This window comes from Pelodiscus sinensis, chromosome 3 (genome assembly GCF_052426305.1).
Source record: "Pelodiscus sinensis isolate ZL-2025 chromosome 3, ASM5242630v1, whole genome shotgun sequence".
NCBI lineage: Eukaryota > Metazoa > Chordata > Testudines > Trionychidae > Pelodiscus > Pelodiscus sinensis.
Genome location: NC_143054.1, coordinates 193,707,471 through 193,733,892, shown reverse-complemented (window position 1 = coordinate 193,733,892; position 26,422 = coordinate 193,707,471). Strand labels below are relative to the sequence as shown.

General features: G+C 44.7%; 1 protein-coding gene and 1 long non-coding RNA gene across 5 annotated transcripts in view; one reads left to right on the top strand and one right to left on the bottom strand.

Moving 5' to 3' along the window:
• Nucleotides 1–26,422, top strand: part of PLCB1 (phospholipase C beta 1) — a 698,632-nt gene that overhangs the window by 172,044 nt on the left and 500,166 nt on the right. The gene's annotated exons all lie outside the window — the stretch shown is intronic.
• LOC112543547 (uncharacterized) lies at nt 361–7,450 on the bottom strand. The gene is made up of 3 exons (XR_003086769.3): nt 7,348–7,450; nt 5,372–5,454; nt 361–613 (listed from the first exon to the last, which is right to left on the bottom strand). It is a non-coding gene; the product is annotated as an uncharacterized LOC112543547 (long non-coding RNA).

Below are 26,422 nucleotides of genomic sequence, written 5' to 3'. Positions count from 1 at the left end.
GCCGCTCTGCATCTCCCTGGTCTGCTGAGGGGCAGCAGACCAGGGAGACGCGGAGTGGCTTTTCTTGCCGCAGACACGGGCAGCGGGACCGCGGTGCGTTCCGGCAGTCTGCTGGGGGGGGGGGGGCAGCTATTGTGGGGTTGCCTCACCCCATTTGTAAGTAGGGATCCAATGTAAGTCGGATCCATGTAACCCGGGGACTGCCTGTACTCAGAGAAACAATGTACAAAACAAATTCTTCTGTGAATTTTTCATATCTGGCACAAGCCAGCCAATTAGAAAAGTAAGGAAGGTCATCTGATGTTCCTAGTTCAATTGATCATATTTTTAGCTAGGAAAACGTCTATACATTGCAATTACTCAGTAGGATTATAAGTTTATTTTGTTTGTTTGGCAGATGGACAATATGACACTGAACTGTAGCTTTATTCTGTCACTTACTCAGTTCCTTCCTAAAATATGGTCTCAAAACTTCTGCGCCATGGAACAGCCAGTTGTACAGTGCCACAGAGGGGTAGCTATATCAGTCTGCAAAAACCAGGGAGGAGTCTAAGGTGCCGCAGAACTCCTCATTGTCTGAACAATGCCAGTTCATCGTCTTTGCAGCGAATGGCTATTTGAATAGACAGATAAAAATATATTGAAAACATTCTTCTGAGAAAATAAAGGATGGAAACCTCTTCAGATTTCAAGGAGGTCCAATCTAGGGATGTGAAAGGTTAACTGATAAGCCTCACCCTTAATGGAAAGGCTTACCGGTACTGGTTAACTGGTAGGGGTTGGGGCAGCTGCCCACTTGCCCCAGGCAGGGGGCAGCTCCAGCCCTAGGGGGCCCACTGGTGGCAGGCCCTCTTTCCCTCACCCCCTCTCCTGCCACAGGTTACACACTGGCTCCCTGGGAGCAGGTCTGAAAGGGGCTGTTAGCCCCACTCCTGAGAAGCCGGTTGTAGAGCCCATGGTAAATACATAAGCTTAGAGCCTGCTGTGCATATAACTGCTTTGATTTTGCAGTTACACAGTTATATTTTTTAATGCATTTTTACATCCTTAGTACAATCCTGTCCTTGTAAAAGCTCCACACATCCTGTGTGGTGGAGTAACACTTGCAGGCAGGCAATGTTGGCAATTGTCATTCCACCTGCAAGTGGCATGTGAAGGCACCAAGGCCCAAATTCCATATGTGCTGAAATTAATCCCATTTCAGGAAAGCGCCTGGTGACGTCCCAGCGAAGTTAATGGGATCTAAGTGCAAAGAGGTTTTAAGTTAAGCACCTTCTTAAGTGCTTTGCTGAATTATGGGCCCACAGTGCAAAGTTTTGGAGGAGCAAGTTAATTCATCTTTCAGTGAGATTCCAGAATGACCCAATGCTTTATGCAGTAGAATTCTCTCTGTGTAATTTCCTGCCAAAAGGAGGAGAGCATAAAATGTAGCTCTACAAATACACGAATAAAAATAATTGTTTCCCCTATGTATTTAGAAGATTCATAAAATAATAATTAAGGAAATTATGCATTCATATTTCTAGTGGCTGAATGTAAATTTAAATCTTTCGATATTCACCCACGAGTCATTTAGATCCTTATATGCTGCTTATCTTTATGCTTTTAACTTTGTCTTTTAAAATGTGCTTATCTACATATTCTGAGTGCACATGCAGTAAAGTAGGTACAGATTGTACAAAACCAACTAATAAGAAATTCTGAACTCCACCGAATTAAGTCACTGATATGACTAACCATCGTCCTCAATGAACTGAGTGAGTTTAGGAGATAAGAAATAGGAGAAACAGGTTAGTTAAAAGATGTCAACTATAGATTTTAAGAGAAAAAGAAATGAAAATAAGTTTACTTCTACCAAGTGGCATCATCTGTTCTCTGTTGCTGTGGCAGACAAGGTACTATGTCCATGATAATTTCTGCTGAGCTATTTCACTAGAAACTTATAAATTCCAAGACGGGAAAGTAACATTTGTCTGGTGATAATATGCCATTTTCCTGTGTTCACATTGGATTGCTGTATATAATTATGAATTCACCTGAACTCTTCTCCTCCATTATATCTAGACATGGAGAGCCAATCCTTAGCTGGGCAAATTGGAGTAATTCCATTGACGTCAATAGAGCAGTGCAAATTTACATCAGCTGGAGATCTCGCTCAATGAGTTTTCCATTTTATTCATCTAAGTATATGTAACTTATATTAGGTCTTCCTTACTCCTGCCAAAAAGGTTTGTGACTGTAGCTCCAACATATGGAAAACATCAGTTGAAACTATGGCAGGATCAGACACATAAGGTAGATATAAACTATTGTTTAATGAATACTCCCTAAGCTATCTTTTAGTAACTTTAGATTTGATAGATAATTTCTCTGGGGGGAGGAAGGAAGCATTCTGTTCATATATTATTTTTTTATAGTATCATATCAATAATTCATAATTATATGGAATGGGTAAAATAAGATGATTTTTCTCCAGATGGGATAATGAGATTCTTGTTTGTTACATTATGAATTTCTTAAATGACTCATTAAAGATCCAAACACCAAAGCACTTTTATTACCAAGGTCTAGATCCCTGTGAGGGAAGAGTGGTGAAATATGCAGGAATTTGCTTTCCAATGCAGTATTTTTTTAAATCTGCTTATAAATAATTCTCCGGCATATTAGTCCAAATATATATATGTCCATAATCAAGGAAGCATGTAGAAAGGGATATGTTGGATGCTGCTTCTGTCTTTCACTTCCTTGATCTCGTTGTTATAAAATAGATCATCAGGGATGCTGGAAAAAAAATCCTGAAATATTTAGCTTTTAAAGTGACATCATCAGTGTATTCACACTTTGATCTGAAAGATTTTTACCTCCTCCTGTTACAAGTTACACCTAAGATTACTCTAACTGAAAGAGATTAGGGAATATTTTTTCCCTATTTTAGAGTTTTTAGAGCCCGTTTGATGGTCCTGTGTATGTAATCAATGTCCCCTTTGTTTATTGTAGTGACTTAGTCAGTTTTTCTTATTTGCCTGGATCTATTAGGAGAGAGGGGAAAAAATATATATATATAAAAAAAGAAAATGTGATTGGACAACACACAAAAATTGTCAGGGGAATGGGAATGTGCAGCACTGGAGATTGTATCTCTTTTTTTAAACCAATTACGGGTATGTTTTCACTGCAGAGTTAACGTGAGTGATTGGGACTTGGTTCTGAGTGGTTGGGATATGAGCAACTCCACTGTAAAAGCCATATCTGAATTCTTGTGTCTTCACTGATGTTGAGCTCACCAGTGTTGCTAGGACCAATGTAACCTGAGGCTCTCCATCAGGGATGGGCAAACACCATCCTGTGGGCCAGATCGCATCTGCCAGGGTTAGCCCCTAAAGAGCCCCCACACTGATTTATTTACCCGCGTCTTCACGGGTATGGGGAATTGCAGCTCCCATTGGCCGAAGAGCACTGTTGCAGGCCAGTGGATACTGCCATTGCCCGTACCTGAGGAGGTGCTGGTAAATATAGTGGCAGCGGCCCACTCTGGTGAACCACCACCATTTTATTGCCCACCCCTACCCTAAATGATTCCCTCTGATTCATGGGAGAATTTGTTTGTCCTTCTGAGCACATGAGGGAACTGGACGACTATCAGCCCTTCTCTGGCTTAGCCTGTGTTCACAAGCAGCTGGTGAATATATTCTTTGGTGGTATGGCAGGGTTTGAGAGAAAACTGTCAGGCCCTACTCACTCATTTCCCTCATGGGGTGGTGGGGGTATCTGTATGCTGTCCTGGTGTGGAAGGGGGAGGGCCCCCTGGTGGTGGAGAATTGGAGAGTTGCTGTCCTATTGGTTCTCGCAGCTTTGCAATGGGGAGCTCTTTGAAATGGGGGTGGATGGGGCTATTTGGCTACTGTAAGAAGACAAGGAGGGGGATGGTAGGAGAAGAGGGAAGGTCACCAACCCTGCAGAACACTCCAAAGTGCAGATGGGCTGCTAACGTCAGGGCTCAAGGGCTGAGTGGCCTTATCGAGGGGGGGTGGTCCTGGGTGAGCCAAAGCGGGTTGGAGCAAGTTGAAGGGAAAGGCGAGTTGGTTCATCCAGGAGCTTGGGGTGTTTGGGCTGATCTGCCGAGTAGATGGACTGGGGAGTTGGGGGGGTAGGAGCAGAAGGTCCTGGGGTGAGTAATGGGGCAGGGATGCAGAGGGAGGCTGGGGGAGGGACGTGGTTTGAGAATGGGCAGTAGAGGTGGTGTTAAGAATGGAGTGTACTGGGGAATAACGTTGGGCGAATGGAGAAGATTGGCAGGCAAGGGCGTGTGGATCTGGGGAGAGGGTTGGGATAATTTTGGCCGGGTGATGTTTTAGGGGAGGGTTGTGCAAGGAGATGGGAATTAGTGAGATGTGACGGGGAGGGAGGGAGCTGTGTCAGGAGAAGTTTTGGTGGGAGTTGGGTATATTTTGGGGGAGATGGGAGGAGACTGGGGTATGTTTGTTTGGAGAGTGGGTGACCAAGGGGTTGGATGGGTTTAAGCAGGGACTGGGTGGGGAGTTGGGGGGTTGGATGGGAGTGACAGGTTGATGGTCTCAGGGGGTGAGGTTATTTGGGGGACTCTGGGACGGGCAGGTTGGGGACTGTGGTGAGGGATTATCTGAGGAGCTGTGGAAGAGGTGGGAAAAGGGCCTGAGGGCACAGAGAGCTGTGTGGTGGTGCAGATAGACTCAGCTACCTCCTGCCTCCGTGGCTCCTTTTTCCTCTCCCCTCTGCTCGCTCCTTCCCTTGCTGGCCCCACCTCTGCTCAGAGGCGCCTGAGAGAAACTGACTTGTTTCTGCCTCCCCAGGGGTGGGACCGGCTTGCTGGGTGAAAGCACACTTGGGTTTTAACCCATCCTCTGAGTTGTGTCTGTTAGCCCGGGCTGAAAGCACCATGGCACACAGGTGACAGAGTTTTGTGCGTGGAAGGGAGGGGAGTTAGGGTCAATGCCTGAACAGGGGCCTGAGTTAAGTTTACAGGTTCCCTCTAACAATGTGTTTAGAAGTTGCAGGGTTATATAGTAAAGACTTGCCTTTGGTTTGTGTTTCACTTTTCTGATAGGAGAAAAATTCGTTAACGTAATAATAGAGACAATTAGCAGGCCTGTGGCACTTTAGGGACCAACAAATATATTATATCATGAGCTTCTGTGGGTAAAAGCCACTTCATCAGATAAGTGCTAACAATAATGAGTAATAATAGCAAATCAGCATCCAAAGCACCAGTTGTTAAGGGTTATTGCAGTTGTTTTCTGTTGCAGGATGTTCTCTGTTGTGCTACTTGCTTATGCCACAAGTAGGGTAGAGATAAGCCAGAACAGGAACGCTTAATAGAAAGAGTTTGGAATACCTGGAGGACAGAGTTTCAGATCCTCATAGTCTTCACTCCAGGTTGACTCACTTGCAAGCTCTGATACAGCCCACATCTTCACCCTGAGAAGGCAGAAATCTTTCTAGAATAACTGATTCTGTGGGTTTCTTCTATTCGGGGTTGGGATTCTGAGAGTGCAGTTTTTTGGAACCGTTTAAATCCCCACCACGGCCCTGAAGTCAAGCCTCCATTCTATCATCTTTGCTGTGATTATCACAAAAGGCCAGTTTATAGCTCTGAAGCAATTGGCTATGAAGGAGACTGGGTCATGCTGCAGTGGGAGCTTCCAATGGGAATTTTGGCAGGCATATGGCTTCTTCCCTCCCCCATACATCTACCTATTTCTGGGTAGCTAGTGTGCGGGCTGCAAGCTGTAAAAAACACATGTACTCCCCCGTGAACTTGTTCTCAGCCTTTGTACAGTGCCTTAAAGAATTCTGATGCCTTCCCCCGCTTGAGTAGCCATACAAATCTGGTCCTCTAAGTTGGACCTGGGTTTCTGTGTTAAGCTTTAGTCTTGTCACAACTCCATAAACGATGTATTTAGACAGAGAACAGATCTAAGGGTCTAATCCCCTACTCTTGCTAACTTAAAAGGCACGAAGGAAATATTATAAATATAAAATCATAGATAACACATTGACTATTAATCTGCTTATTGAAGATTCTAGGCACCCTGCCATCAATTAAACATACAGACTATAACCCCATCTGCATAAAAGAACCAATCCGGAGGGGGAAAAAAAACTCACACGCTGCAGAGCAAAGTCCCCTGTAAAAACCCCACACTCCTACCCACTGGAGTCCTTTTCAACACATAAAAGGCCCCATTAAAACAGAACAAGTGTCATATAGAATAAGCCTCGATCTTGTCGTCCATCCTTGGACAGATCTCCCATTGCCAGCAAGGGTCGTTCTGCATGATGAAGGATGGCAGTATTGGCTCCTAACATGGGCATATCATACTTTGCAGCCAGCAGAAAGCTCTGCACTGTCTCGTTCAGGTCCGTGAGGGGATTAGGTTGACAGCCTGCGCTCCATCTATCCACTATTTAGGGCACTCTGGAAATAATACACTCCTCCATTTACTTCAGAAGTGCAGAGGTAATGCTGATCCACATCAGATTTCGCTGGGTTATTTTTAGTAACGATCACAGACAGGTTGCAGGCAATACACAAAAATCACAGGAACCCTGGTCTGTCTGTCTGACTTTTTTCTAAAAATAATGGGAGGGAGATGGTGGGTGGAGGTTAGGAATGATATCTGGATCGTCTTGGGGGAACAGACAGCCCCAGCTCCAGACCGCGCCAAAGCTCTGAGGTGGGTGCACACAGCAGCAGCTCCGGCCGCAACAAAAGCCAGGGAGGATGGAGGGGGATGTGCAGTCCTAACCCTAGTCAAAGCCCTGGGCAGTGGAGGGGGAGAGGAGAGGTGCGCAGCCTTGTTCCTGCTGCTGACAGCTGAGCCCAAAGTCTCAGAAGTTGGGTACAGTCATGGAATCTGTAACTTCCCTGAGCTCTGTGACTAAATCACATTGCTAACGATCTCCTGAGAGCATGATCCAATGGCGGGAAGCACCCCACAAAAATATGTCATGTGGGGTGGCATTTAATCCACATCTTGAGGTGCACCGAAGCTGAAAATTGCCAGGTTGGTCTCTGATGCTTGTGAATAAAGTAGCCCGATGAAAACTAGTTGCAAAGTGCTTTGTATCTTCTTTTGAAACAGGTCCTTCTCCAATTCTTTTCTTGGATTCTGGTCCTGTCTCCCTCAGCCCTGCCATTACTACTCATTGGTCATGACTAGAGAACAGCTCCAGTAGAACCAAACGAATCTGATTGGTATATCTGTAGTGTCTGTGTCTGTGCCAACTCCCACTGCTAATAGCGGAGGGGAGGAAGGGAGGGAGGGAAGAAGCTGTTTGGATGCAATTTCTAGCTGCAAAACTACTCACTGTGAGCCATGGGTGAGGAAATAGCTTCTGCTGTGTGCAGACTCCCAGCTGAGAAGGAAGCAAAACTTTCTCTCTTTGTGAGATCACAGTGGTGTGAGTCAGCAGAGCAGCGCAGAATTGAGGATTCCAAAGAAACCTGAGACATGTTCATTGCAAGATTTACTGACAGAAGACAACTACGTAGCTTACCCAGGCTTCTCAATCCTGTTGCCACTTACGCCCTGCTTGGATCCACCTGTGAAGCATTCTCCCATTATCTTGTATGTGGAGCCCAATCTGCCAGGCATGTTTTGAGCAGTTTCCCTGTCTGTGCAGTGAAAGCAGTGGGAATTCATCAGCTTTGTATTCGGTCTAACACAAGCTGATTCCTCAGGTGTAATTAACATTAAATTACGACAGGCTGAACTTCTCTAGTTCGGCACTCTCTGGTCTGGCATGATTTTAGTTAGCCATATGTCCACTTATCATGGATGTGCCCAAATTTTCTGCAGCCTCATAAAGTTTGTTTTCAGCTACCAGTCCTGGCTCTCAGTGTTCGGTTTAGCTCTAATTTACCCCTAAATGTTTTCTAAGAGCCAAAACACAACAAATGGTCCTGCAGCATCATAGAGACTAACAACATATATAGAGCAGTGGTTCCCAAACTTTTCAGCATCACGCCCCCTTTTTGATTTTTGAGAAATCTTCACGCACACACACACCCCCATAGCAGCAAAACTTGTTGAGCAAAAAAAAAGGAACTGACTGAAAAACAAAAATAGCAGCAAATTTAGGGGAGGAGGGTTAAAGGGCGGATCTGAGTCACCTTGCGCCCCCTCTGGAATTTTGGCACGCCCCCCAGTTTGGGAACCCATGATGTAGAGGGTATCATGAGCTTTCATAAGCACAATCCACTTCTTCAGGTGAATGGAGTTAAGGGGTCCAGGTTGCAAAATAAATAACGGAGGAAGAGAAGCAAAAAAATGGGAAAAAATGTCAGAGTTTCCATGCTAAATGAAGCTGATAGAGTGGGTTCTAAGTACTTTTACGTAACCAGTGTTTGGCTTTTCATGTCATTAGTATGTGGAATGTAACAGGTAATCCGGTTAAGGTCTTTGTTTAAACCTCTATGGAAGGTATCACACTTGTAAATGAAATTAACATCCGCAGCTTCCCTTTCAAGTTGGTTTTTGAAATGGGCTTGTAATAATATGGTAACTGAGATCCATTAATGAACTGGGCTGACAAAGGGGGCCCTGTAGTCATCGTGAACAGAACAGATTATGAACAGGAGGCTGCCAGCCAACTCACCAAAACCAATGGCCTGGTCCATGCCACTTCCCACGGCTCCCTTTGGCTGCAAACGGTGAAATGGAGCCTATAAGAACCACGAAGCTCCATGGCTGTGGTGCTGATAAACCGGCGCAGCCAGTTAACAGATTTCTCAAAGTGGTTTCGCAGACCACTTTGAGACACACTGCACTATAGTGATACTGGAATAAAGGAAGTCCCCAACATACGAACAGATTGGGTTCCAAAATTTTGAGTGTAAGTAGGTTGTTTGGAACTCGGAACACATTTACAGGCAGTCCCCGAATTACGCAGATCCGACTTACGTCGGATCTGCACTTACGAACGGGGCTTTTCTCGCCCCGGAGCTCACGGGCGGTGGGCGCGCTTGGGCTGTCCCGCTGTGGGCGTGCTCCGCGGCTTTGCTCCTGTCCCCCTGGTCTGCTGGGAGGGGATGCAGCTAGTGCCCCCCCCAGCAGACCAGGCTTTTCTTGCCTACCCCTGGGGTAGAGCAGCTGGGGGCTGCCGGGTTGGTCCCGCAGCGCCGCTCCAGACCAACCCAGCAGCACCCCAGCTGCTCTGCCCCAGGCATCCTGATTCAGCTGCTGCTGGTCAGTTTCAGCAGTGGCTGAATCAGGACGCCTGGGGCAGAGCAGCTGGGGTGCTGCTGGGTTGCTCCAGTAGCGCCGAGGAGCCGCGCTACTGGAGCAACCCAGCAGCACCCCAGCTGCTCTGCCCCAGGCGTCCCCAAGTCAGCCGCTGCTGAAACTGACCAGAGGCTGACTACAGGAAGCCCGAGGCAGAGTTTCTGTGCTCCAGGCTTCCTGGAATCAGCCGCTGATCAATTTCAGCAGCAGCTGACTTGGGGACGCCTGGGTTTCTTAAGTTGAATCTGTATGTAAGTCAGAACTGGCATCCAGATTCAGCCGCGGTTGAAACTGATCAGTTTCAGCAGCGGCTGACGCCAGTTCCGACTTACATACAGATTCAACTTAAGAACAAACCTACAGTCCCTATCTTGTACGTAACCCGGGGACTGCCTGTATTATAAATGGTAGTTAGGTTCCCAGGATAGCCCACAAAAGCCTATTTAATCCACAGTGTAGCTAAAATACTGTGTATTTGCAATGACATGTAGTTGAAATAGTTTTTTATTCAACCTTGCAGGAGGCATAAGGGATTTGTCGAAAAAGGCTTTCTTTCTCGACAGATCCCCCTCTAGACTGCATCTTTTTGTGGACAAAGTTCTGAGTTGGCAAAAACGGCAGCCATTTTTATGCAAATTAGGCAGGGGATATTTAAATCCCCGCTTCATTTGCAATGTCGACCTGCCTAATCTGCATCCCTCTGCCAACAGAGGGATGCAGTCTAGACATAGCCTGAGAGTTTGAATCCAGGCTGATGTCTGAGTGCAATAGCCTTGCCTGGTTGGCATGTACAGCTGGTCCCCAAGTTGCCAATGGCTGACTTACGACCGTTCGCAGTTATGACCAAAGCTGTCGTAAATGGGAGACCCCGAGTTATGAATGCAATCCACGCTTACGAACAGCGCGATCACGTGTAACTCAATGGGATCCGACTTATGAACGAACCGAGTTATGACCAATTGCTTGGTTCGTAACTGGTTAGTAAGTCGGAGAGAGGCTGTACTTCACTCAGCAATACAGTTCAGTTCTTGGTATCACTGGTGGAAATGAGAATTGGTTCTACAGGTAGGACCTCCCTGGTCTGGCACCCTCGGGACCTGACTGATCCTGGAGGATGGATTTTGCTGGACATGGGAAGTCTTCCTGTCCCCCCCTGCCACCGCCCTCTTCCAGCACTGGCTTTGCTATCAGCCAGAGGTTTGCTCCCCCGCCTGCTGCTGCCACGTTCTTGGCCTCAGCCTTGCAGTACTCCCTGCCACCAGCTCTCCACCGGGACTCTCTGATCCTGCAACATTCATGCCAGACCACAGGTCTTGCTGGAGTCAGACCACAGAGTCCTGGTTAACAGAAGCGGCGAGGAGTCCTGTGGCACATTATAGACTAACTGAAGTGTAGGAGCATAAGCTTTCGTGGGCAAAGACCCACTTCCTCAGATACATGTAGTGGAAATTTCCAGAGGCAGGTATAAATATGCAGGCCAGAATCAGGCTGGAAATGAGGAGGTAGATCCAATCAAGGAGGATGAGGCCCACTTCTAGTAGCTGATCTGGAGGTGTGAATTCCAAGAGAGGAGAAGCTGCTTTTGTAGTTAGCAAGCCATTCACAGTCTTTGTTTAATCCTGAGTTGATTGTGTCAAACTTGAAGATGAACTGTAGCTCAGCAGTTTCTCTTTGAAGTCTGGTCCTGAAGTTTTTTTGCTGCAGGATGGCTACCTTTAGATCTGCAATTGTGTGTCCAGAAAGATTCAAATGTTCCCCTACAGGTTTTTGTACGTTGCCATTCCTAATATCAGACTAACACGGCTACCCCTCTGATACTGGTTAACAGATGTTCAGCCTGCACTTTCAGAGCATGTGCCTAGGTTTCCATTCCCGGGAGAGGGAGCCATTCACAGACTGTGGCAGTGCCAGGGATTCCTGGCTCTACTTTTTAGCATTGGGAATTGAGTTGCAGTCAGCTCCCCTGGGCCAATTTCCAGTCTTCATCACCACGATGTCTGAAAATCCAAGCAAATGTATTTAGTTGTAATGTGGAGGTGAGGAACTGAATCCCTAGACTCACAAAGGCTGGTTTTGCTTTGTTTTGTTATCAGCAGGGAACTCTAGAATGGAAATCTCTTCCCATTCGTTCTCCTAATGGCATTTTGCATCCTGTAAACTGCAACCTACTTCCTCTGTGTTTGAAAGGGTTGTTGTTTCTATGTCTCCAGGGACATATGTTTAGAGATTGCACATCATTAAGATGGCAAATGCTTTTTCTGAGTCTACGGTGTTTCTTCTTCTCTGGCTTTCCAGTAACGAAGTCATTAGGCACTCCTCTACAAATAACTGTTTAGAAAATTAGGAACTGCAAATAAAAGGGCCCTATAGGATATCTGAAAAATACACACAAGACAGTTATGTTATATTGCAAAGACTGCCGCAGTAGAAGTTGAAGGGACACAGCATTTCACAATGCTCAGCACTTGAAAGTTCAGCTCCACAGTGGAGTCCTGAGAGGAGAATACCTGGCTTCAGTGCTTGCAAAGAACAGCCTCATGCTTTCAGGTGAATTATTACCTCAGGCTAACTGTGTGTGCACGCAATGGCGGTGCTAGATTATGGGCTATTTCTCTTCCAAGGGGCTCACCTCTTCTCAAGGTAATGACGCTGAACATAACGTTGGTGAGGCTGAATTTGTAAGCTTCCACCTGCCTCTTGTTGGACTGCTCTTCTTTTCTCTACGATGGACATCCCTCTTCTTCAACTCACTCTATGATCAGTCCTTACAGGATGTTGGAGAGTGATATGGACTTGTGCCTTCCTCTACTAAATGGTTCTGTGTACTGAAAGCAAATGGTACAGAATTCCTAAAGGTGAAGACACAAAAGAAATCCTGACATATTTCATAAAATGATATAGGGCTTTTATTTTGGGGGAGGGGTATTCATTTCTTTGGGAGGGGGCTTGTTTTGACATTTTTGAGTTCTATAATAGGGCACGTCTACACTGCAGGACTAAAGCCGAAATAAGCTACGCAATTTGAGCTATCTCAATTGCGTAGCTTAAGTCGAAATAGCTTATTTCGGCATTTGGTGCTATCAATGCAGCAGGAAGTCTAAGGTACAGCACTCCCCTTACTCCTTATTCCCTTTACTCCTCGTAAAATGAAGGTTACAGGTGTCAGAGTAAGATGTCCTCCAGCTCAACATTATTTTGACATTATGTCAAAGTAACTGCTTGTAGTGTAGACGCATACTATGTTATTTCAGAATAACGTGAATGATTCTGAAATAACGTTGCTGTGTAGACATAGCCTAAATATCCTATAATCAGGTTTTTCAGGGCTTTATTTTTGTTATGTTTCCTATTGCACTTTAATGTCGTTTCAAAGAGCACTACAGTAAAGCACCTTCGGAAACCATTAGTGCGTATCAGCAACATCTATATGTACTAATTAACCTGCAACACATTGGTGTGGTTTAGAAATCACACCCTTCTGGTCCATGTATGCAACCCATTAGGTAAAGGAAGGCCGGATAAAATTCACGATATTGTTTTTTTAAATAATTTTGATAGATAATATTGTTTTTTTTTTTCATTTTAATCAATATCCATTTTCATAGTTGTAGAAAATTATGAGGGGAGGGTCAGACAATAATTATTTAATAAAAGTAAATGTTGAGATCACAGAGTTAAAACTCTATAGCCATTGGGGCTGTGAAAGATTAACTGGATAATTAGTAAGCATCATCCTTATCGGTGCTGGTTAATTGGGGGTGCTGGAGCAGCTCACCTCCTGGCACAAACACCTCCAACCTAGCCATGATGGGTCGGGGAGGGCACTCCAGCCCAGCTTAATTGGTTAACCAGTTAAACGTGAACTAAATTTCACATTTAACCCGTTAACCCATTACATGGCATTTTACATCCCTAATAGCCATTAACACACATTATCAAATATACAAAGTAAATATCCTGAAATTACACTCCTAGTTCTCAAGCACAGTTTTCTTACTTTGCCTCTGTAATTTTTTATCCTTATAGAAGGAAATGTTGTTTTGTTGATTTGTGAGCATGTAGCAAAATCGATATTTACTGACATTTACTTTAAAACCCTCCAATTCTTCCAACCCTAGGTTCAAGTACAGTTTCTGGTGCTTTTTCTGGTATTTATTGAACAAACATCAATTTCTGTATTTTGTTTTGTTTCATTTTTTTGGTTTTTGTGGGGGTGTTGGTTTGTTTGTGTGTTTGTTTGCATTAAGAGTGTTTTATTGCTGTTTATGAGCGAAAACTGAACATCAGAAGACCTAAACACATGGTTTTTATACTGTCACATGCCATTTATTAAGTCTCTGTGAGATTATTCAATCGTTGAATTTCAAAATCACTACACTAGTTAAAACTTGCTATTTAAGTTCTCCTAACTTTAGCTAGTTTACATTTTTCAGCCCACAACTATTTTTGGTGCTCTGGGCCTTTTTACTGAATATTTTGAAAATGTCCAGATTATCTGTAAAAAAACTGAAAACTCAAATTTAGGCTTTTGGTTTTAAAAAAAGTAGAAAAAAGAACACGCCCATGAAAACTTTTGAAAATGAAAATTTCTTTTAAAAACTTTCCCAGAAAATATTATTTTTTTCCCAATCGGTGTATTTAAGAAAATGGGCCCATAACGTGTTCTGTGCTACGACTTATTATAGTTTGAAATCTTTGTCTCCAAAAGGTTGTGAGAGTTTTCATGAGTGGCAAATAGGGCATTATCTGATTCCAAAATACTTTTCTCTTTCTATGGCAAGCCATTGTGCAATGTGCTTCACCTTTTTGCGGGAGATGGACTCATGCAAGGAACCCACTCCTCACAGCAAATGGGCTCAGTTAGCTGGAGAAAAAAGTAAATGACTGAAGAATGTTGCTTGCAATATACCCTACCCCTACTGTGGTGTAAATGGTCATCACTCTGTTGAAGTCATGGCAATTATGACCACTTATACCAGCTGGGGATCATGGATCTTAATCAGGTGCCTATGTCTGGTCCCTTTCAGTTGTGGTTGTCACAAGGTGACATTGGCCATTTACGCTGTAAGAGGTGGCCCTGGGTTGTACTGAGAGGGAAGGAGACTATGAATCAGAGCTTTGGAGAATCAGAGGAGTCCAATACAGTGTGGGTGCACAAGGGCTCCCTGAGACTCAGGGTATGTCTCCTACAGAGTTTTGTCGGAAAAATGGCTGTTTTTATGACAAAACTTGAGGAACGTCCACACTGCAATTGCGTTCTTCCACAAGAAAATTGAAAGAACAGAGGACGGGGAAGAGGGAGTTTTTTCGGAAGAATAGGAAAAAGCATAGGGGCCCTGGTGGCCACTCTGTCCGTAGCAATCACAGCTTACATGCGAGAGAGCGTCCATTCAGTCTGGACGCTCTCTTTCGAAAAAGCAGATCGCTTTTGATGCACTTTTGCAGTGCGGATGCGCTCTTTTGGAAGAATCTTTTTTCGGAAGAGATCTTCAAAAAAGCTTCTTCCGAAAGAAGCCTGTCGTCTAGACGTAGCCTCAGTTTAAGACAGGAAGCAGCAAGGAAGGGCCTGCAGGAGTTGCTTGGCTGGGAGCAGTAGAGAGAACTGACACCAGGTGGGGCAGAAAAGATGCTGAAGTAAGCTGTGGGGGAGGACTGGCTGGTTCTGGGATACCCTGCTGAATTGCAGGAAGGGTTGTACAGAGGCACGTGAGCAAAGGGGGAAAAAACGATTGGTCCAGAGGGACAGAGCCCTGTAATAAGGGGGGTTGTTGAATGAGGATGTCTCATCCCGAGCAGGTCTTGGACGCCCAGGCAGGAGTGAAACACGGCAGGAGCCGGAGCCACTGAGATGAAGACCACAGCTATAGGAAGGCTGGTCACTGACAGGCGGTGAGGTCTGGAGGGCAGAGCTCCGGAGCAGAGGCAAAAGAAGTGGGGAACAAAGTGCTGCTGTTCGCTCTTGGGTGGCGGATTTGGAGACGAATGGGAAAAATCCCTGTCTGTTTATATGGGAATTGGAGAATGGTTTTACTGCTTGGATTTGGGGAAATTACAGCCCTAGTGTATGTCAATACATTTTGGCCTGAGGCAGGCCTCGTATTGGACAGAGAGACTGTTCCTTTCATGTGTGGACAGACAGAGAAACTGAGGCGTGGTGCGCCTCCCATAGGCTGGCACTGGAGGGGGTCTGAGGTGCAGTGGTTGACATGGATTTATGCTTACTGAGGTTGGGGGGCTGGCCATGGATCCACACGTGGAGGGGACTTTCTGTGCATGGAGAGAGATCCAGTGATTCCCAAGCACTACCCCTGCATGTGTTTATGCACTGGACCCCAGACTGTTCTGCATCTTCCTGATACCTCTCTGTGGAGCCAAACCCTTCTCTGTGGGATGTGCAGGAGCAAAAAGAGCCGGCTGACTGGCTCCAGGGCAGCTCCATTGCCAGGGAAGAGTGGAGAGCCACAGGGGGCTTCGGAGTCAACAGGAAGACCGAGTGGCCCTTGGCCTGCTGAGGATCCCTGGGGTGCTCTGTCCGGTGCTGGCCTCCCTGCTGTTTTGTGGGATGCTCCGTGAGAATTCCGAACCTCGCAGCGTTCTCCTCTCCCTGGCCTCGTTCCTGCAGGCAGGGAGCGGCTCTTCTGTTTTGAATGGTACTGACATGGGGGAGGGCTGGGGAAGGCTTGTGTCAGCCTGGTCCGCGAGGGAAGCAGAGCTCGAAAACAAATAGGCCATCGATAGCCGAGTGAAGCTGTGGAGGCAGCGGAGGCTTTTTTCTCTCTTTCGCAGCACTTCAGAAACGCTGAAGCACTGGGTGCCGGAACGATGGGCACTGATTTTTTCAGTAGGTGGTTGTAGGCAGAGAATTCTGAATTTCCTCCTTGCCAGCTTATAGGAGTCAGAATACTGGGCCTATATGATGGGTAGCAACGTGGCCTTCATGGAAGCTGGTGCATGTGTTTCAGATATGGTGACCACAGCAGCACCCTCTCCTCCTCACCGCAATCTAAGCGGCCTTTCCACCTGCTTGCAGTGTTCCGGAGAAGCCCTGCCTCTCTTTGAGCTGTGCTAAGCAGAAGGTGCTGGAATCTCACTGCCATTGCAGGGCAAGAAGGCTTGGGGAGCAGGAAGGTGCTATCAGGAATACTGTATGCTGCTCCATTATGGCCTCCATGTGCCTCGCCATATCTTTAAAAGAGTAGGTAACTCCCTGGCTTGCCACCCACCTGCTGTGGTATTAGCCTATGTCCCGACAGGTCTCTCTGGGTGAGTCTACACTGCACCGTAGCTCATAACTGCATATCTTATTTCGATCTTATTTCGAAATAATTTATTTCGTACTTTGGTGCTGTCTACACAGCACCAAATTTCAAAATAACCCGTCATTCCGAAATATCCCTTGCTCCTCGTGGAATGAGGTTTATATTTCGAAATAACGGGTTTTCTGTGAAGACGCGGGATAGCTGTTTCAGGATACTCCGGTAGCAGTGTAGACATAGCCTGCAGTGTAGACATAGCCTCTGAGTGCTGGGTTAGACTCTTGCCCTGCCACATTGTAGGAATAGAGGAATGTCTCTCTCCCCTCTCTGCTTAGCATACCCATACAGCAGGTGGCAGGGTTTGGCTTTTCTATGCACAACAGATTTTCAGGCTGTTTTAGCAGCTCACTAGCTTCAGCTCGCTGTTTGAAGAGGTTGCTGTGTTTTCCTAAGGTATAGAGTACAGTAAATATACAGAGAGCAAAGTGTGCCATTAGCAGCTAGGCACTGATTTCTGTACCTACCGAACAGTGACTGCATAGAACGCGTTCTCTCTTTGTTCTGGTTGACCTGCGTGCTGGCAGCTTTGCCAGAGGAGGGTCCTTCCAGCATTGTTAAGCAGAGATTTCAATCATGGCCAAAGTAAATTGCTAACCGGATTCTGCAGAAGAGAAAGACAAATCCAGAACAGTACAGTTTATTCATTCCTATGAATATGTTTTTTTTTCTTGTGACATCTTTTGATTATCCTTCCTGGAACCCGTTACACAAAGATCTTCTGGGTATTTATGACCTGACAAAGGAGCATTTGTTTCCTTTCATTTGAATCCCTAGCAATGACCACATCAAATATCTGCTAGTAGAAGGAAATCCCATAATTGCTTTGAACCATATTCAAGGCGTTAGAAGGGAACTGCGAGGTTAGGAAAAGTAGGCTGTCCTTTGCAAGCAAGCCATCGTGATCTGTGTTTTGTTTTGTTTTTAGCAATTCATTGTTTAAGCACCAAGAGGAGAAAAAGAGGTGGATGAAAAGATCATAAAGAATCTGACATAGAGATTTGCCAGTTCAGATTCATACAAAAAAACATAACTTAGAAAGCTCCTTTACTATTAGCATTAAATACCTGTATTTTTTTAAAAGGCTACATTCCGACCACAAAAAAAAAAAAAAAAAAGAAATCTGTTCATACTCTGTGGTCGAAATTCTGACCCCTGCCATGTGAAAATCTGACCTAAATGGGAATTTTGCCATCAACTTCAGTGGAGTCAGAATTTCACTCTGAAAATCTGTTCTTGACAAAGGAGGTGATTTTACGATGCCTGACAGCACAGCATGTGCTACCCATCTTTTCATGCACCTACGACCTGAAGAAGAGCTCGGTGAAGTTTAAAAGCTTGTCGCTTCCTCCGACTTGCTACAATAAAAGATATTATCTCACTTACTGTGTCTCTTTTGATAACTTGGGACAAACACAGCAACAACACTGCAGTGGAGTTTGGCAAAGGCTAAGAGCTTTTAACCCTCCCACCCCAGAAATCTATCCTTTTGTGAGGAGGAAATTAGTTTTGCTGCGTGCTATTGCAACAAGACTAACCCAAAGAAAAGAGAAAATGAAGGGTAGGGTTTATGATGTAACCTTGACTGAAAAAGCACTTTTTCTATTTCAGCCTTTCATGTTTATTGGTCATTTTAGGGATTGAATATCTGGGGCAGTTGGGATGTAATTGGAAGTTGCAGCTTTCTTCTGAAATCTCTAATTCTGGATGCAGCTGCCATATTCACGCTCAAGATGAGTGTGAGTCACAAACTCTGCATCCATATTTAGTCCTGAATATATCGGGTCAGATTCTTAGCTGGTGTAAATCATCATAACTCTGTTTACTTCAGTGCAGCTACATCCATTATGCAAGCTAAAAATCTGGTCTATAAACAATGGTCATGGTAAGAATTTGTCTTATTAAGGCTTGACAAACTCATTTTCACTTAATATTTTACACTCAGTGGATAACATTATCCCTCAATGGGTTGTTTAACCTAAAAAGAAATCACAGATCAATTTGCTTGTGAAGTTGAGTGGGAATGCAAATGAGTTACTCCAGATTCACACTGGTGTTTCTGACAAAAGAATCTGGTTCAGTCAGGAGAGCCGACAGACTCACCGGGCCCCAGGGCAAGGCAGGGGTGGATGAGCTGTCTCTGTGCTCCTGGAAGGGGTGGGCCTTGGGTGCCAGGGTGGGGGGGACCAGGTTAGCTAGCCTTTAGTGCTATCCAGAGTGCACCACCTGGGGCTCTGGCAATTATTTAAAGGGCCCACGGCTCCAGCCAACAGCTTTGGTGGCCAGGATCCCCAGCCTCCTTGGAATCACTGGGCCCAGGGGCAATTGCCCCCTTTCCCTTCTCCTCCTCCATTAGCAGGCCTGGGTTCAGTATGTGGCCCGGGTATATTGATAAATATTTAGCATAGGGTATGTCTACACTACCAATCAGATCCACAAGCAGCAATTGATTCAGCCGAGTTTGATTTATCGAGTCTAGTATAGACTAGGTAAATCAATCACCGATCACTTTTGTGTCCACTCTGACACGCCACCAGAACGAGAAGCCACAAAAGCTTCTCTCTTTCTGTGAGGGTCTCCCATCAACACCACACCGCAGTGAAGACACTGTAGTAAGAAGATCTAAAGTACCTCAACTTCAGCTACATTATTCATGTACCAGAAGTTGGATAACTCAGATTGATCTCCCCCTGTAGTTTAGACCAGCCCATAGTAACTGTACTGTGTTTTCATTCTAAATCTGAACAAAGAGTCACATTTGGAAATTTCCTGCAAAACAAAAATTTTAAAATAATTGCTTCAGGTCGTCAAAATATTTTGTTTTGATGAAATCAGACTGTGTCATTTTGATTTTGACTCTTTGCATTTAATCTTTTAAATAATTTAAAAGAAACTGAAACAGGCTGTTTCAATGCAAAAAACATCAAAACATCATACAAATTTCAAAATAGAACACTCTGACGTCACAACACTTTGTTTTGATGTTTTTACTGAACAAAATTTTGTCAGCCAACATATTCCTGGGGAAAGTTTTAATGTCAAGGAATTGGCATTTCTTATTCAAACATTTTGAGCTGGCTGTAATTATCAGGAAACAACATGATTTCGTTATCATGTAATTAATGCAGATTACAGTGGGGCTTACTCAACCAAATCCCCTGCTAACATAAATTGGCATAGCTCCACTGAAGACAAATCTGCCCAGAGTTGTGTGAGGCAGTTCACAGCAGCCTACACTGTAGCCTGACGTGCTGCATGGAGGAAAGATGAATGAAGTTTAAAGCAGGAAGATTACACAGTTTCTCCAGACTAGCACTCAACCTGGTGAAATAGAATGGGGGCGTGGTTTGGGAAGTGGGATGGGGGTTATAAAGTATCTACCTATGCGGATTCATTCCATACAGATGTCAAAACAGATGCCGATATTTACTGTATAATCCTGACATAGGCTCAGGTGTCATGCAGAATTTCACAAACTAAACTGTGAGCCAGTGTTCTTATTGAGGAACTCTAGTTCACAAACTGATGGTAGAAGCTTTAATGTCGGCTGTTTACATGTACATCCACAGTATGGGAAGCACAGTATTGGGCCTTAATATATAATTTAGGAACATGCAACAGTATGTAGCCAGAGGTGTAACTGCTCATCAAGGTGGGTAAAGATTACTGGATCAGACCTACAATCATTAAATTGGTTACATGATCAACATGTGTGTGTAAACGCATGTAAGTTACTCATATTAGCGAGGATGTTCTATATACATAAATGTAATTATATATAAATATCTATATTGTGCTATCCACTTTTAAGCCAAACTCTCCAAAGAGATCAGTGTGGAGGTTTGCCTTGTTAAGTAATGTTAATATGAAGTGTTTAATTTAGCACAATGGGTGATGTGCTTAGCTCAGTTTGGGGAGGCGGAAATTAACTAATAAAAATAGTTAATACAGGTTGAACCTCTCTAGTCCAGCACTCTGGTCTTGCAGCATCTGTGCCGCTGTTTAGCTCTAATCTACCCCTAAATGCTTCTAAGAGCCCAATAAGCAGTGGAAGTGTTGAAAATGCTGCTAGACAATATTGACCTCCTGTGGTTCAGCAAATTCTTTGATTCTACACCGGTCAGGTCCCGAGGGTGCCAGACTAAAGAGGTTCAGTTTGTAGTTAGTTAATTAACTAATAAAAGTAGTAGTTAGAATTTAACTAATAAAAGTAGCTGGTGGTAGTTAGGGCTAGGTCCTGGGTGGGTATAAATTGTGTTGCTCTACTGAATTCAGATGAGAGTGTTTGTATAGACGCGCCAAATTTCAAAATAAAATCAAAATAAGATTTGCAATCTGAGTCGTGCAAATTGCATATCTTATTTCAATTTTAGAGTGCCATCTGGATGTGCCCTTAGTGTTTTTGTGGTAGCTGAATTAAGAGACATTATTCTCTTGCAAGATGAACAGCTCATGGTAACAGTGGTTACAGGCCTCTACTCTGTGTAAGGCTGGACTCCTATTGTTTTTGCTTCTCAGTTGCTATGGGCTTTCATGGCTTGTCTAGCACACAGCATGGTTCCAATCCTGTGCCCACTGATTTCCCTGGCAGCAGGATTTAGGCTGTCAGTTTTGCAGCACTTGAACTGCAGCATTTTTTCTGCCCAGTAGTAACGACGGGAAGCCGATTTTGGCTTCAGAAAAAATCTGTCCAAAATATACACTAAAATATTAGGAAACTGCTCTCTCCCTCTTTAATGAGCCATTTGGAAGATGAAAGCATTCATTAAAGGTCACTAAGTTCCCAAGGATTTGCTGTTCATGAACCTAGGAACTTCTAAGAAATGTTACTTTATGAATTCTCATTTATCCAGACTAGAGGTGGGCAATAATTTTGGATGTGGGGGGTCACTCCCACAATTTGGTAAGTGGTCAAAGGCTGCACTCTTCCATGATATTAATGGAGGAGGGGCAGGGTCTGGGATGGAAGTTGGGTGCAGAAGAGAGCCTTCAGTAAGGGATTTGGGTTCAGGAGAAGGCCTGGGGTCTGGAAGGGAATTTGGGTGAAGGAGGCGGTTGTGACCTAGAGCAAGGGATTCGGGTGCAGGGGGTTGGATTGTGATCTAAGGCAGGGGATTGGGGTACAGGGTCTGGAAGAGGGTATGGGTTCAGGAGGGGGATAGAAGGTTTGGCTTATGTGGAGTAGAGAGGCAGGAGGGAAGGGGGAGCAGAGGGTTGGGAGGAGGCAGAGTCTGGGTGGGGAGAGGCAAGTTCTGGCCAATGGGATTGTGCTGGGGGCAGGAGCAGCACCTAGGGTTGCCAGGTATCCAGTATTCACCCGGACAGTCCGGTATTTTCGGCTCCTGTCCAGTAACAAAATTCAGAGAATACCGGACACCTAAAATGTCTGGTATTTTCTGAAATTTTCCCCAACCAGGAAGCGAAAATGCCGGGCGCCTGGCAACACTACAAACACTCAGCGCCTGGGCTCCCCTCTCCCAAACCCCGTCCGGCTCCCATCACCCCCAGTCTTCCGACCCCAGCCCCCATGCTTACCTGGTTCCCCAAGGCTGCTGGCACAAAATGGCTGCCAGCCAAAAGACCTAGGGGAAGCAATACTTTCCCCTGGGCCTTAGTGCTCAACTACTTCCCTGTTTCTATCCCTGCACTCACTCTTAAAGGGGACATGCTGTTTTATTTAATTTTTTTTTTTTTTTTTTTTTTTTTGCTTAATAAGTCATTGGAATCCTTTTTTGGGGGGGTTCAACAACTTTGGTCTCCCCCCCTTTTTTCCCCCCATCAACATAATTTTTCCTGTTTTTTTGGGGGGGGGGTTGGTATTTTTGTTTCAATCATCTGGCAACCCTAACAGTACATGAAGCACCACTTCCCCTTCCTCCCGAGCTCACAGCTGAGAAAGAGAAATGGCCACGGCAGCTGCTTTTCTGAGCAGTGTGAGGGGCGGGCAGGACAAGCAGGGAATCTGCCTGGGGCTCCCCCCTGCATTCACAAGCTGGATCCAGTGGCTTGTTGGGTCAGATCCGGTGCCTGGGCCATATTTTGCCCAGGCCTGATCCAGCCCTACTGAATGCATGCTACAATGACACTTACGTGTGGAGCGCTGCAAATCCATGGAGATCCACAGGTATCTGCCTCCGCAGATAAGCATCCCCACAGGGCTCTGCTTACGTGGTATGCTTACCTCATTCTCGTGCCTTAAGATGGCAAATTAAGATGGCTAATATTTTCACAGTTCAGGATGCACATGTAAAAGCAAATTGCATCAACGTACTGTGGTTGTGAGTAGCATGGGTGTAGCCATGCTGGTCCCAGGTCCTAGATGACCCAAAATTCGGTAATGTGCATAAGACCACAGCAAGGATTCATAGATCCCTCTCTTTAAAAGTAGGGATCTAATTACATCGCCTCTTCAGATCACCCACATTTTGAAGACCCCTGAAAGTGTCCCTAGAACTCCACTTTCCTCTTCTTATAACCCTGTAATAACAAGCTTCTGACAATTGCCTTATGTGGAGTTCTCCATCTTCATTTGTAACCCTTTCTTTCTTCTACTTCTTTCATTCTCATTCTCATTCTCATTCTCATTCTCATTCTCACTGTTACAACCATTTGTTGTTCGCATTTATCAATCCTTTCAGCTTCCTAAACCCTTCTCCTTTGTGTGTGCAAAATTTCTTCCTTCATGTGTGTAGCTTCCATAGAGCCACATCCCTACCATATTGCTCTGTCTCCGGATTTTATCATGCAACAGTTGGTGTGTTTGGAAAGCCCCAGTGTTGGGAGTCCTGTGATTACACAAGCATCTCGGCTTTTTCTTTTTTTTAATGTAGTCTTTTTAATTGCAGGGAAAAACTGAAATAAACATGAAATGCTCAAGGCTCAAAAACCAGGGGCATGTCGACACTAGGAAATTATTTTGAAATAACTTATTTCGAAATAATAATTCCCAAAATAACTATTTTGAAATAGAGCGTCCACACTACAGGGAAGCCTCAAAATTAGTCCAAGGCAGGTTCCCTTAATGTGGATGTGCTACATCAACTTAGAGCCCCAGGAAGTACCCGGGAGTACTTAGTTTGAATGACTCCGGGGAGATGCTATTTCAAAATAGCAGCAGTGGAGTGTCCATACTACCGCTATTTTGAAATAACCAGCCCGTTATTTTGAAATAACGGGCTGGGAGTGCGCGTGTTATTTCAAAATAAGTGGAGCTATTTTGAAATAACTCCCTAGTGTAGACCAGGGCCAGGGTACAAATAACATCCAAAATGCTTCCATCTTCTGAAAACCTTACTTCTTTTTAAGAAGTTCTCATTACTTTTGAACCCTCAGGGTACGTCTAGACTACATGCCTCCGGCGACAGAGGCATGTAGATTAGACTACCCGGCATAGGAAAATGAAGCGGCGATTTAAATAATTGCTGCTTCATTTAAATTTAAATCAAAGGCATTTGTCGACCTCCCAGGTATGCCTCATCCTCATACCTGGGAGGTCGACAAATGCCTTTGATGTCAACCGCGGAGTGTCCAGTCAACCGCGCTGAGCCGACAAACAGCTGATTGGCTCAGCGCGGCAGCCATGTAAATTTAAATGAAGCGGCAATTATTTAAATCGCCGCTTCATTTTCCTATGCCGGGTAGTCTAATCTACATGCCTCTGTCGCCGGAGGCATGTAGTCTAGACATACCCATAGAGTTGTCAGTAGTGCATTGTGGATACCTGAACTTATGTTGAATATTGCCTGACATCACAAGCAGATTCACTGAAGTCAGTAGGACTTCTTGTGGGGTGAAGGTATTACTGAGTGAGACAAAGGGGTTTGCCACATGACCCTCAGCATTTAGGGCCAGATACTCATGTCAATGAATCTATGCGACTGACGTAATCTACATGGCTTCATTGTGTGTAGTATTTTTTTTACCCTTTTCAGTTCTGTTGATAGTCTTTCTCTTTCATTGAATTTCTTCTTTTGCATTTGCCCCCTCTGTTCGCTCTGTAATCCAGTGCTCTCTCTTTAGTTTCTCACTTATCTCCCTTTTGTTAAATGTCCTCTCTTCTCCATCTTTCTTTAATTACATCTCAAGTCTAGACCTTCTCTTCCCATTCTAAATCTTATTCCCATTATCTGTCTGATAAACATTATTGTAATGTGTAAGCCTTCTGTATTTCATTAGTTTTGTCCCTTCCCATATTTGAGTGTCTCTCGAGCATTAAATCAAAGAGAGACTTCACGTTATGTCCTTATTTTTTGTTTTATTCAAAGTCAAGCTCGCTCAGCCCTGGGAAGGCAACTTATTTAATCGAGTGCCACACTTAGCTTTGCTCATTTCTGCTTTTCTTTTCGGCGCCTACGCTGAGTCTGCTTTTAGTTTTGATATATCCCAAATGGGACCTCCACAGAACAGGCATTATAGTGGTTCATAAAAACAGCTTGAAAGAATAAACAACTTGTATTTTTATCATTCTTAGATCAGAACTAGGAAAAAAAAATCTACTTTAGTTAACAAAGAGTATAGTCTGTCTGTCTGCATTAGAAATATGCTGCGTTTTGAGATTAATTGCAAATATGGCCTGAAATAAATAAGAGATGAAATAAAAACGTTTGTGGGGCATTCTTGTCCTGATCTAACATCTTTGGGGTCTGGAAGGAAATTCTGCTAAAGGACGGACAAATGTGAAGAGAAAATAGAAAGTTACAGTAAAATCTAGGACCAGATCCTCAATTGGCATAAATCAGTATTGCTTTGCTGACGTCAGTGAAGCTGTGCTAACTTACACCAGTTGAAGATCTGGCCACAACCTGGCCTGGGGACCAGTCATACTGGGCACTGGAGAGCAAAACACAATGAGCACTGCAGTCTTTGTGCACGATGGATGAAGCTCATGCCACAGCCTTTTCAAAACCCACCTGGATGATTTAGAAGAGGAGCTGCGGCACCTAGATTTAGGTGGATCCCGTAACTCAGTCATCATGTGAGGGGCCCAAAGGAAACACAGCCCCTCTTCAGGCCTGTCAGCTGGGGTATTAGCCATGCCGGCACTGTGTGGGCAGATGCAAAGGGACTGTGATTCACTGCTGTGGTGTTTGGGAGGGTGGCTCTATTACCTTCAATCTACATTTTGCTTCCATGTTGTAAGTTTCTTTGTGCTTGGTGGGGAGTTGGAATTGATCACACAAACCCTTAGGAGGCCTGGATCTGATCCAATCAACATTCACCTCAGTGGAGATGTTGTGTCAGATGGAGCAAGGGACGGAGGTGGGAGCAGTGTGGGTTTGTGGGGAACAGGATCTTCAGTCTGCAACTCAAGTGGTGCACAGTGTCTATTTTGCATGATACCACTGAACACTGGTTGGGATAGTGGTACAGGCAGCTGACTGAAAAGAATAAGATGCGGTCAGGTGCATATTTCCCTCCCACGCCCCTCTCCATGGTACTCAAATGTATCTCTCTCTTTTTTTCTTTTACTGGCTCAGGATCTGGTCCAGTGATGGGCAACCTAGGCTAGTGAGTGGGCCACACAAGTGGCTCTCCTTCATCTCGGTGGGCCGCAAGATTGTCATAACCAAGATGATCTCCCAGGATAGGATGGTGATAGAAATGTAGCCATGTTAGTCTGTTGTAGCTAAAACAAAATACAGGACTATGTAGCACTTTAAAGACTAACAAGATATCTATGTAGCACTTTAAAGACTAACTGGATAACCGTAGTCAGAGAGTTGTTGTTAACGGTGCTAAATCCTGCTGGAAAGGGATAACAAGTGGAGTTCCTCAAGGGTCTGTTTTGGGACCTGTACTGTTCAATATCTTCATCAATGATGTAGATATTGGGATAGAGAGTACGCT